The following is a 12,736-nucleotide window of genomic DNA, read 5'->3' on the forward strand; positions in this document are numbered from 1 at the left end:
TGGCCTTCAAAAAACTGGTCCTTTCCTAATCCTGAAAAATTTCAAAGGGGTAAAAACAGACGTGGCCGAGGAAGAGGGACAATACAGAGGTCCTTACAGGGGACGACAATGGCAGCCAGCAAACCAAAGAAGTGACACAGGGGTTTCACCTGCACCACAGCCACAGTCTCAATGACTTTCCTCTACTTCCGCCTACCAGGGAACAAATAGAAGCTCCCTTGGGTGGGAAATTATCTCTGTTTGCAGACAATTGGCACAGATTGACAAAGGACACATGGATTTTGGACATTATAGACCGAGGTTGCAGGTTCTATTTTCATACCTTACCAAGAAAACAAGGCATGCCAAACCTACCACAAAACCAGAGGGCAGAGGCTATCAAGCAAATCTCTCTCCTGACTCGGATGAAAGCAATAGAAAGAGTTCCACAACAAGAACAAGGCCAGGGGTTTTACTCAAGAATGTTCCTTGTTCCAAGAAAAGAATCTCAATGGAGACCAATACTGGATTTGTCAGCATTAAACACCTTTCTCATAGTACCAAAGTTCAAAATGCTGACTCTACAGCAACTCCTTCCCATGCTGGGCAAGGGGTCTTGGCTGATTACTCTGGACCTCAAGGAGGCATACCTGCATGTCCCTATCAGACACAGCTGCAGAAGATACCTCAGATTTCTTGCAGGGCCAGAGCATTATCAATTCTCAGCATTGCCATTTGGCTTATCTACTGCGCCCAGAGTATTCACAAAAAGCCTGGCTTCAGTAATTGCTCATTGCAGGCTCCAGGGGATCCAAATTTACCCGTACCTGAGCAACTGCCTCATACAAGCGGACGACAAATTGATGTTGACAAAAAACTTGGACTATGTCATACGATTACTTCAAGCTCTGGGATACACAGTCAACTTCCAAAAGTCAAGACTTCAGCCATCCCAGCAAAAGTCAAGACTTCAGCCATCCCAGCAAATAATCTTCTTAGGAGCCAAATTAGACACAGCCTCTCAAATGACTTACCTAACAGAAGACAAGCAAGAGAAGTTAACTCATTATTTCAAAGGTTTGGCAAAACTTAACCAGATGACTGCAAGGAGATTCCTACAGGCCCTGGGTTACATGGCATCCTGCATTCTCCTGGTTCCATTAGCAAGACTACACATGAGAAAGCTTTAATGGTACCTAAAAAGCCTATGGTCTCAGCACAGCAACAACTTAGAGACAACCATACCGCTCATTCCATGCCTACAAAAAGAATTCCTATGGTGGGCCTCGGTAAGCCAGGCAAACACAGGTATGTCATTCAAAAAACCACAGATAACACAGACCATGACCACAGACGCCTCAGACCTTGGATGGGGGGGCGCACATGGAAGGCAGGTGTATACAAGGACAATGGTCTCCAAAGGAAACACATCTGCATATAAACCAAAAGGAAATGCTGGCAGTAATGCATGCCATCGAGGCCTTTCAACACCAACTTCAGCAAGGCCATTTACTGATACGGGCAGACAACACCACTGTGATGTGGTATATAAACAAGCAAGGGGGCACCCATTCTTACCCCCTTTGCAGACTGACAATGCATCTTTGGGAAAAATCACTGAGCCTAAACATTCAATTACAATCCCAGTTTGTTCCAGGCAAAGACAATGTGCTGGCGGACAGCCTCAGCAGGAATTTCACAGATCCACACGAGTGGAGGTTACATCCGAAGATCTTCACACAGCTCACTTCCACATGGGGCAGGCCAGAAGTAGACCTGTTTGCCTCGCACCTCAACCATCATCTACAAAAATTCTGCTCAAGGACATACCATCCACAAGCTTGGAAAATAGATGCTCTCTCATTCAACTGGAACTTCCTAAAAATCTATGCATTCCCACCTCTGCCACTGATGACCTCAGTATTACTAAAGATCAAAGCAGAGAGACCCAAGGGGATCCTAATAGCTCCGGACTGGCCAAGACAACACTGGTATCCACTACTACGGAGCATATGTCACACCAAGAAGTGGGCCCTTCCCCAATGGCCTCTACTTTTGACTCAACACAACTTCAAAACAGTGCATCCAAACCTTCAGACACTGCAGCTAACAGCCTGGGAGATCCCATGAATAACCTCAACCTATCTCTCTCCAAGGAAGTTCAGCAGATACTAACAGAGGCTCAAAGACCATCCACCAGAAAGGTTTACTTAGCAAAATGGAAGAGATTCAGCATTTGGAATACCAGCAAGGGACATGATGCATCATTATTGAACATCCCACTCATCCTGGAATATTTGGCAGATATGCTAAAGAATGGACTCTCATATTCTTCAATAAAGATACATGCATCAGCTATTTCAGCTAGATATAACACTGATCCGCCAGTCTTTTCACATCCTTTGCTAAGGCAATTCCTCAGGGGAATCAAGAACATTAAGCCACCAAGAAAGGCTCCAGTGCCAGCCTGGGACCTCAATTTTGTCCTAGAAAAACTGACTCTACCTCCATTTGAGCCAGCAGCTTCAGTTGACTTGCAATTTCTCTCATGGAAGACAGCTTTCCTGTTGGCAATTACCTCAGCAAGAAGGGTTTCGGAACTACAGGCCCTAATGGCAATACCACCATTCATAATTTTCCACAGACAGGGTTTCATTAAGGACCACCCCTACTTTTATGCCAAAGGTGGTATCTAGGGTGTCTTTAAATCAAGCTATTCATCTGCCTGCTTTCTTCCCCAATCCTGAGAATAAGGGGGAAAGACTGTTACATACCTTGGACATTCACAGACAACTTCGATACTACCTGGACAGAACCAAGACCAGTAGGAAGTCTGAACAACTTTTTGTAGCTTACGCCCCTGCAGTCCAAGGAAAAGCAATTTCATAACAGACCATTTCAAAATGGATTGGACATTGCATCAGATTCTGTTATTCCTTTCATGGAAAGACTGTTCCAGCCAATGTCAGACCACATTCCACCAGAGCTACAGCCACCTCTACAGCATTCTTAAGAGGGGTGCCTACTAAGGACATTCTAGAAGCTGCTACATGGAGCTCCGTGCATACATTCTCCAAACACTACAATCTCCCTCTATACTCCAGATCCAGAGCAGGCTTTGCTTCGGCAGTCCTGCAGGGTTTGATTGCCACACCATCCTTTTCCTAGAGCATTCCTCCTCCCCCTGCTAAGCTATGGTATTCTACCCATATGTTATGACTGCAGTTGCATTCTTGAAGGACATAGTACAGTTTTGTACCTACATAAATGTAGATGTCCGATAGATATGCAACTGCAGTCGGATTTTCCCTCCCTCCATACCCCTCTATGCCTAGGGTCCACTCCTATCCCTGTTTTCTCTTAGCTGGGGATATCTGTTATGGTGTATCTGTTTATTGCTCATTTATTTGTCTGGAATCCTGTTTTTGTCTTACAATTCGATTACAGCCTTCCTTGGAGGGCACCTGGCATCTGGGGCAAGAAACACTTAAGAAAATGGCGTCGGCTGATGCTTATGTACTCCAGCCGCTCTGACGTCGGAGAGAAATGCGACATCAGCCGACGTCGGACCCAGACTTTGGAATTCGGCCGACCGAGGGCTACCTGAGGCAGGACAACCCCATATGTTTTGACTGCAGTTGCATATCTATCGGGCATCTATATTTATGGTAGGTGCAAATCTGTACTTTCTCCTTCCCGTGGTTCTCCTTCCCATGCCCAAGAGATTGCAGGACCTTTGCCTGCCATTCCTTTCTGGTATCTCCTTCTCTAGTCTGACCTCCAGATCAGGTAGTACTGGATCGGAGTGGCCTCAGCATGGTACCCCTGTTTGGAGGCTGTATTCTGCATGCCTTTGACTTAATGTATTTACCTCATTTGACTGATTGCTATTGGTCTTGAAGACTAGTAAGTGTCAGGGGCTGTGTTGACTGTGACTCCTGGAGCTGTCCCTACTTTCTAATGCTTTGACCCTTGACAGATCAGCAACTGCATCAGTTTTGGACCTGAGTCGAAGGAGGATTTTTCAGGGTCTTTAGACCTGAGGCTGGCTTAAAAGCCGCAGCTGGGACTGTAGGAAGGCTTGCCTGTAAGGGTGCATGCACTTGCATTTCCCTCCAAAGAGCTTTGGCAGTACCGGAGATTCAGGGTTGGCCAGAACCATGTGAAGTTTACTTCTTGCTGTCTGCTTGGTTCTCTAATTTGGCCCAGCTGGAGTGCCTTCTTTTCAGAGTTTTTCTCCCTACTATATCTGCATGGCTTTCATTGAAGTCGATAGCTCCTTCTCCAATTCCATGAACAAGTGGGCACATTAATTAGTCTTTAATTTGCCTGTATTTCTGTATGTGTGTATCCTGTGGTGAGCTGGTTTCTTGTCCATAGTTGGTTCTGTGCCTTGCATCCACTGATCTGATGTTAGTTTTCATTCTATCCTAATTTGTTGGGCTCATATCCGACTTGGCCGTTACAGTAGCTCATGGCCACCAAAATCTCTCAAGTCCTTCCCTTACTCATAGTGCACCATCTCCTAACATACCTCAGATCTTGTTTGCTGCTTTCATGAATAGACATGGTCAGCTAGAGCTCAAGTGAATGTCCTTCAAGGATGCATCTGCAGTCATAACAAATGGGTTGTCCTGTCGTCAGGCAGCCCTTCGGTCGGCCGGATTCCAAAGTCTGGGTCTGGCCTCGGCTGGTGTCGCACTTCACCCGACGTCATCTCTGCTGGTCTTCGGGTATAAAGGCATCAGCCGACGCCATTTTCCTCAGTCTTTCTTGCCGCGTGGCGCCTGAAGCAGAAGCTGTTCGCAAGTGCCGGTCGGTCAGATCCAGAGATTACTTCTACCGAATACTACTTGAAGACTTCTAAAAGCTAAGTACCCGTTGGGGACTCTTTCTTACCTCAGCCGGTGTCAGAAAAAGTAAATAACTGTTTAACTTGTGGGAAACAAATACCTCATAAAGATTTCCACTCTTACTGCTTACCTTGTTTAGGCCCAGACCACGACGTAGCAGCCTGTTTAGCCTGTGCTTCCTTCAACCGGCGAACGCTAGCGGCGGGTCGGAGTTTGCTGAACAGTTTTTCGGCTCAGATTTTGCGTACATTATGCCGCCGGATCCTCCGACTTCTCAAATTGTTAAAAACGCAAAGAAAAAGACCGACACTTCGCGGTCCGGTTTCGGCGAAACCACGGTTAAGCAAACTGCGAGTGTCTCGGTTTCGGCCGAAACCGAGCAAACGAGTTAATCTTCAGCCGAATCCATGACTACTACCGAGGCTCCTGCTACCCTAGTTGAATCGGCCTCTGAAGTTTTGCCTACTAATGTGGTTCCTATAGAATTATCAGACACCATCCCTTTGGATGTCTCTACCCCAACACGTGGTGCTGCTAGCCCTCCTGCAGCCATGTCTATTAAGGCCTTTGCCAGGGCTAAAGCAGCCAAAACTGCTAAATCAGTGCCTGTTAAGCCCCCCTCACACAGGCCCAGTTCCAGTTCTCAAATGCTTACTCTGGCAGAGGATCTCATCTCTTTAATAAGGGGATCCCAATCTCACCCAGACAGGGCCTCTCAGCCTCCAGAAAAGAGACCTAGAGCAGAGCCCCCAGAGCCAGTGTCCTCAGATGATTCTTCTGATGATTCAGACATTACAGACCATCCAGAGGCTCCTTTTTCTACTTATGAAGATTCCGATGCTGAAGAATCTATTCCATCTGCCTCTCCACCAGAGGAATTTTCCTTTGGGGAAACCTTACATGCCATGAGAGAGCAATTCCAATGGCAGGGACAAGATTTCTCAGATTCAAGAAAAAGGCTTAGGACCTTTCTACACTTACCGCAACATAGGCCCTTAGCTATACCTCCAGTTCTGCCTGTTGTGGATGATGCATTTAATGATGTTTGCACTGCTCCTGATACTTTACCTCCAGCCCCTGCCAAACCAGATAGGTTTTACAGGGTGCCGGACACTCATCACCACCTATACAAGGCCCCACTTGCAGATCCTGAGACTATCTCCCAGGGGCCTAAGGCAGTAGCCGACCTCAGCAAAAACCCTCTCCCTTCTGAAAGGGAATCAGGTCCTTAGAGAGATGGGGTAAAAAAGTTTACACCTCTGCTACTCTCTCAGCTAGAGCTTTGAACTGTCAGTTTCATATGATCCAATACCAAGAGTTTATGCTTGATCAGTTAACAAAGAAACTGTCCTCTGACTCCTTAGATAAGAAATATGTTTTAGAAATGAATAACATTCAGCAGGTTAGTAACCATTCTTTAAAATGTGGCTATGATGCACTGGAGGCTTCATTTAGATCAGCCATGACTGGCACAGTTATAAGAAGGCATGCATGGTTGAAAGAACAGGTCTTGCCGGATCATGTTAAAGCAAAGCTGTTAGATGCTTCTATGGATAAGGCCAGTCTATTTGGTTCTCCTGCCCAACAAGTAATGAAGAAAATGGAAGAGAACGCAAAATCTGTACAAACAGTTAAAGATTTCTTACAGGTTCAGCCACCAAGGTTTAGCAGGAACTGGCCTTCCAAAAATTGGTCCTTTCCAGACTCCTCTAAATCTCAGAGAGGCAGGAATAGACGTTCCAGAGGCAGGAATCAATCCAGAGGAGGTGCCTACAGAGGACGCCAGTGGCAAGGCAATAACCAGCGAGTCACAGACACAACCACTGCCACTGCAACAGGACAATCAGTGACTTGGCTCTGACACCGCCTACCAGGGAACAAATAGCAGCACCCTTAGGTGGAAAGTTAGCCTTATTTTCAAAAAATTGGCACTATATCACAAAAGACAAGTGGATTTTGCAGACTATAGACCAAGGCTACAGGTTTCACTTCCACACCTTACCAGTAAAAAGAGGAATGCCAAACCTACCTCCAAATCAGAAAACAGAAGCGCTAAAACAGATAGCTCAATTAACAAAGATGAGAGCTGTGGAAAGAGTACCACCAACAGAACAGGGCAAAGGATTCTACTCCAGACTCTTCCTAGTACCAAGAAAAGAGAAAAGTTGGAGACCTATTCTCGGCCTGTCCGCCTTAAACACATTCATCATTGTCCCAAAATTCAAAATGCTGACCCTACAGCAACTTCTTCCCATGCTGGGCAAGGAGTGTTGGCTGGTAACTCTAGATCTCAAGGAGGCATACCTGCACGTCCCCATACGACCAAATTGCAGAAGATACCTCAGATTTCTTGCAGGATCAGAGCATTATCAATTCTCAGCATTGCCCTTTGGCTTATCTACTGCGCCCAGAGTATTCACAAAATGCCTGGCATCAGTAATCGCTCATTGCAGGCTACAGGGAATCCAAATTTATCCATACCTGGACGACTGCCTGATACAAGCGGACAACAAAAGCAAGCTGACAAAAGACTTACAAAGAGTCATTTGCTTACTACAAGCCCTGGGATACACAGTCAATTTAAAAAAGTCAAGACTAATACCATCCCAAACAAAAACATTCTTGGGTGCAGAATTGGACACAGTAAAACAGATGGCATTCCTAACTGCAGAAAAACAAGAACTCCCTCTTTACTTCTTGGCATTAACAAAGCAGAACAAACTAACAGCAAGGAAAGTACTGTAGGCCTTGGGCTTCATGGCATCATGCATAATCCTGGTCCCCCATGCCAGATTGCATATGAGAAAACTACAGCGGTACCTAAAGAATTTATGGTCTCAACACAGGCACAGCTTAGAAACCGAAATACCACTAATCCCATGCCTGAAACAAGAGTTCCTATGGTGGGCTCAAGCATGCCAGTCAAACCCAGGCTTGCCCTTCCACAACTTTCAAGCAAGCCAAACCATCACAACGGACGCCTCAGACCTAGGTTGGGGGGCCCACATGCTGGACAAATGCATACAAGGATTATGGACCCCAGATCAACTGCACCTGCACATAAATCAAAAAGAAATGCTGGCAGTAAAACTAGCAATCCAGAATTTCAGACCATTCCTCAAAGAAGGCCATTTGATAAGGACAGACAACACCACAGTCATGTGGTACATCAACAAACAGGGAGGCACTCATTCATGCCCCTATGCGAATGACTCTGGACCTATGGAATATGGCTCTGAGCTACAACATTCAGTTACAGGCAATATTTGTACCGGGAAAAGAAAACATCCTAGCAGACATGTTAAGCAGAACAACCTCGGATGCTCACGAATGGATGCTACACCCGGACATCTTCAAGGCCATCACACAGAAATGGGGAATGCCACAAATAGACCTATTCGCATCCCCACTCAATCACCAGCTCAAGAAATTCTGCACAAGGACATACCACCCACTTGCATGGAAGGTGGACTTTCTGTCCTTCAGTTGGAAAGGCCTGACAGCATATGCATTTCCACCTCTTCCTTTGATGCACAAGATACTACTGAAAATCAAAGAGGAGCATCCAAGGATAATTCTGATAGCTCCAAATTGGCCAAGACAACACTGGTATCCATTGCTGAGGAGCATGTCTCGGGGGAGAACGTGGACACTACCCCTGATGCCTTTGATGTTAACTCAGAACGACTACAACATCATGCATCCAAATCTAAAAACTCTGCAACTAACTGCCTGGAACATTACATAACAGCAACTAACCCAGATTTATCCGAAAGGGTTAAAGACATTATCCTGGAGGCCCGCAGACCTTCTACAAGAAGGAACTATGCAGGGAAATGGAAAAGGTTTGTCATTTGGAGCACTGAAAGAGGAAAAGATGTGTCAAAGATAGATATTGCCAACATCCTGGAGTATTTGGCAGAGCTTCTCCATACAGGCCTGTCCTATTCCTCCATCAAGATACATGCATCAGCTATTTCTGCAGAATACAGCTTGATCCCCTGTCTTCTCACATCCTCTACTCACGCAGTTCCTCAGAGGAATCAAGAATGTAAAACCTCCTAGGAAACCACCATTACCAGCATGGGACTTGAACTTTGTGCTAGAAAAATTGACACTCCTCCATTGAACCAGCAGCAACAGCAGATCTTGAACACCTATCCTGGAAAACTGCTTTCCTACTGGCAATTACTTCAGCAAGAAGGGTTTGAACTACAGGCCTTAATGGCAGTACAATCCTTCCTAATCTTCCATCAAGATAGAGTATCCATGAGAACTAATCCTACATTTATGCCTAAGGTGGTATCCAGAGTGTCTCTAAACCAGGCAATCCACCTACCTACCTTCTTTCCCAATCCACAGAACAGGGGGGAAAGACTGCTGCATACCTTGGATGTACATAGACAGTTGCGCTACTACCTGGACAGAACCAAGGGCAATAGAAAAACTGACCAGCTTCTAGTAGCCTATGCAACAGGAAGGGAAGGAAAAGCAATTTCCAAACAGACAATCTCCAAGTGGATAGGAAATTGCATAAGATTCTGTTACTCCTACCATGGAAAGCCAATTCCACAGAACATAAGACCTCACTCTACAAGGGCTACAGCCACTACCACAGCTTTCTTACGAGGAGTGGCAACCAAGGACATTATTGAGGCTATTTGGACCTCCGTGCATACATTTGCCAAGCATTATAACTTACCTCTATACTCTAGATCCCGAGCAGGGTTTGCCACTGCTGTATTGCAAGGGATCCTAACTACACCATAATTCTTCTTCCTCCTCCCTAGTTTGGCTATGGTATTCTACCCATTTGTTATGACTGCAGATGCATCCTTGAAGGACATAGTACAGTTTTGTACCTACCATAAATGTAGATGTCCGAACAGGATAGCATCTGCAGTCAGGATTACCCCCTCCTTCCCTCTGTGGTATTCCTAGGTATTTACCCTCCTAATAGCTAGCTGGGGGATCTCTTATGGTGTATTTGTTTGTATATATGTACATACATGCTTATTTTTTGTGTTTGCCTACCTTTTTTTTGAAAACATTGGCATTTACCCAAAATTTAGTTTTCCAAGAGGGCAACTGGCATCTGGGGCAAGAAACACTGAGGAAAATGGCGTTGGCTGATGCCTTTATACCCAAGACCAGCAGAGATGGCGCCGGGTGAAGTGCGACACCAGCCGAGGCCAGACCCAGACTTTGGAATCCGGCCGAAGGGCTGCCTGGCGACAGGACAACCCATTTGTTATGACTGCAGATGCTATCCTGTTCGGACATCTACATTTATGGTAGGTACAAAACTGTACTTTTCTTCAATTTACGATGAGCAGTCTGATCCGACTAAACCATCCTCTGATCTAACCTTTTTGGATATGAGAATGTTACCCAGGACTAGGTTACTAGCTTTCTTTGAATCCGGTACCTTCGAGGGTGCCTTTCTCCTCCTTTGAAAGGCGACGCCCTAGGTCACTTCCCCTTGCCCTTATCTCATTCTTCCAGGAGTTTGACTGAAACAGATGTGGACAGAATGATGAGATTCCTCTCAGTGCGGATTCAGATGGGTGTTCTCCCAGCTGCTCCCCTTTCAAGTTAGGAGGCCTGACCCTCAACACCACCACCTCTGGTGGTGGCTTCTCTAATCTGACCAGTCGTTTAGGACACCCTGGATCAGAGTCTTCCGGATCAATCTGGTTCGGCTCCAAAGCTGAGTGCACAGGCTCCAATGTTTTCAGACCCAGCCAGATGACTCCCAGAGATGGTCAGATCCAAGGCATTGGAGTCTACTCTGAAGTTTTTGGAGCAGTCTCTGCCCCTCCGAGCATCGACATTGGCTAGCTGAGCTCCTAAGTCCACCTCAGGTAGATTGCCTTCAGAGCAGAGGGAACCAGTGGACTTGGAAGCCTGGCTTCTTTATTCCATTGTTTCCCTTCTCCCCAGAGCATTCTGCCATTGAGGTAGTGAAGAGCGTGTTCTCTGTTCCAGCAGGACAAATGGAGCCTACCCCCTCAGATCTTCCCTCTGGATCCCAGATGTCTCTGCGCCTTGAGCTACATCATTCTACATCAGAGGACGGCCAGCTTAGTCTCCAGGCCACATTTCAGTGTTTTATGAGTTCTTCTGATACTTCACTGGAGCATCCCACCAAGGATGTCCCTAGGAAGCGGGAGTGCAAGAGGAGGCACTTGGACTCCCCTCAGGAGTCATTCGTCGAGGATGCTAATTTCGATGAACAAGGGACCCCAAGATCACCACCTAAAGACGTTTCATTCGGAGACATCCTTGAGATTCTTAAGCAGAGAGGTGGTTGGTTCTTCGATAGCCCTTCACTAGAGGAATCCATATTCCTGGAAGCCTTTGGAGCTGGCCTGTCTACATCCTGGGTTACTCTGCCTGCTGATGAGCTCATTGACTTAACTCTAGGCGGGTGTGGAAGGAGCCTGACTCATTTGAGCCAATCCCCAAAAGACTAGATTAGATTCTAGCTCCACTTGGTAGGGAGTTTTGGAGCAAGGGGGTGCCTGTAGATGCTATGGTCATAGCGGCGGTCACCAAGAAGGAACTTGCAGAGCAAAGTTCCTCTGTTCATTCCCCTAACAGTCTAGGGAATTGGACAGATTTGGCGCATGTATATGTTTCATCAACCTTTGCCCTTGGGTCACTGAACTGCTTGGCACAGTGTACAAGTCTACAAAGGGACTTGATCATGGAACTTGCAAAATCCTTTTCAGGGCCCACAACTGAAGAGGCTCAATCTTCTGTAGCCTCTCAATTGGTTACCTGTCAAATCTATTTCAAATTTGTCCATGAGGCTAAACTTACATGCAGCTTGAAGGTGCCAAGTTCAGGCATTTCCAACAGGAGACATGCTTGGATGGGCTTGTGTGATTTTTTTTTTTGTGGGGGGGACCTTTCAAGTTAGTTAATCAATGCACACCTTTAACAGCAGTTCATTGTTTGGCCCAAAACTGAGGGACACACTCCAGGTGTGAAATAGATGGAAAGGCCGTCTCTACTGCAGGTGTAGGTTTTTCAGCCCATCAAATATCCTTTCCTAGGAATCAACAAGATGGTTGGAAAATTTGGTTCAGGAAGTCCCAGGGTCCTTTCCAAGGTCCATGTGCAGATAGAGCCCCCAGAGGCGGGGGGGGGGGGGTGGATGAAACGGACGTCTGTGCCCACGCAGCAGAGAAGGCCCACAGAACCAGGGGTCTAGAGATTTTCTGTGATGGACCTTAACAGCACTCCTGAAAGGAGGCCTGATTGTCCCCATCTGGAGGCAGTAAAGGGTTGATTATCCCTGCACCAGAAAACCTGGCCAGACATGAAATATTCTTGGGTGCAGAGGATTTCCAGAGGTTATGTTATTTCGTTTCCCCTCGTACCTCCATCTGTATGCAAATTTTGTGATCTACCCAGTCAGAGGAAAGCAGCGGCACTATTACTAAAGCTGCTAAAAAGTCATCCAGGAGGAGGTCCCACTAGACCAGATAGAGGCCGGAACTTAAGATACTTTTAGTGGCAAAGAAAACCAGGAACTGTTTACCAATTTTGGATGTCAGTGACTTGAACTAGTCAGTTTGACAAAGTTTAGAATGGTCACGGTTCAGTCCTTTCTGCCTTTTTTGGGCAAGGATGACTGGATGTGCTCGACAGACCTTCAGGATGCATACTATCACATAAAAATGAGCAGACAGTCCACAAGGTATTTACACTTCTGGCTGTGAGCCAGCCATTGTTAGTCCACTGCACTGCCATTTGGCTTCACCAACGCCCCCACGGAGCTCACCAAATGCATGGCGGTGCTAGCAGCTTCCTTGAGACTACAGGGATTCAGTGTTTCCATACTTCGATAACTGACTCAGTCTCCCTGACAAAGCATCTACTAAGAGCATACCGTA

The 12,736-nt window shown here is 46.3% G+C and overlaps 1 protein-coding gene across 1 annotated transcript in view; it reads left to right on the top strand.

Annotated features, from left to right (window-relative positions):
• ABCF2 (ATP binding cassette subfamily F member 2) overlaps positions 1 to 12,736 on the top strand; it is a 1,573,086-nt gene that overhangs the window by 554,616 nt on the left and 1,005,734 nt on the right. The gene's annotated exons all lie outside the window — the stretch shown is intronic.

Source organism: Protopterus annectens, chromosome 3.part1, assembly GCF_019279795.1.
Source record: "Protopterus annectens isolate FY-2018-M chromosome 3.part1, PAN1.0, whole genome shotgun sequence".
Classification (NCBI taxonomy): domain Eukaryota; kingdom Metazoa; phylum Chordata; order Ceratodontiformes; family Protopteridae; genus Protopterus; species Protopterus annectens.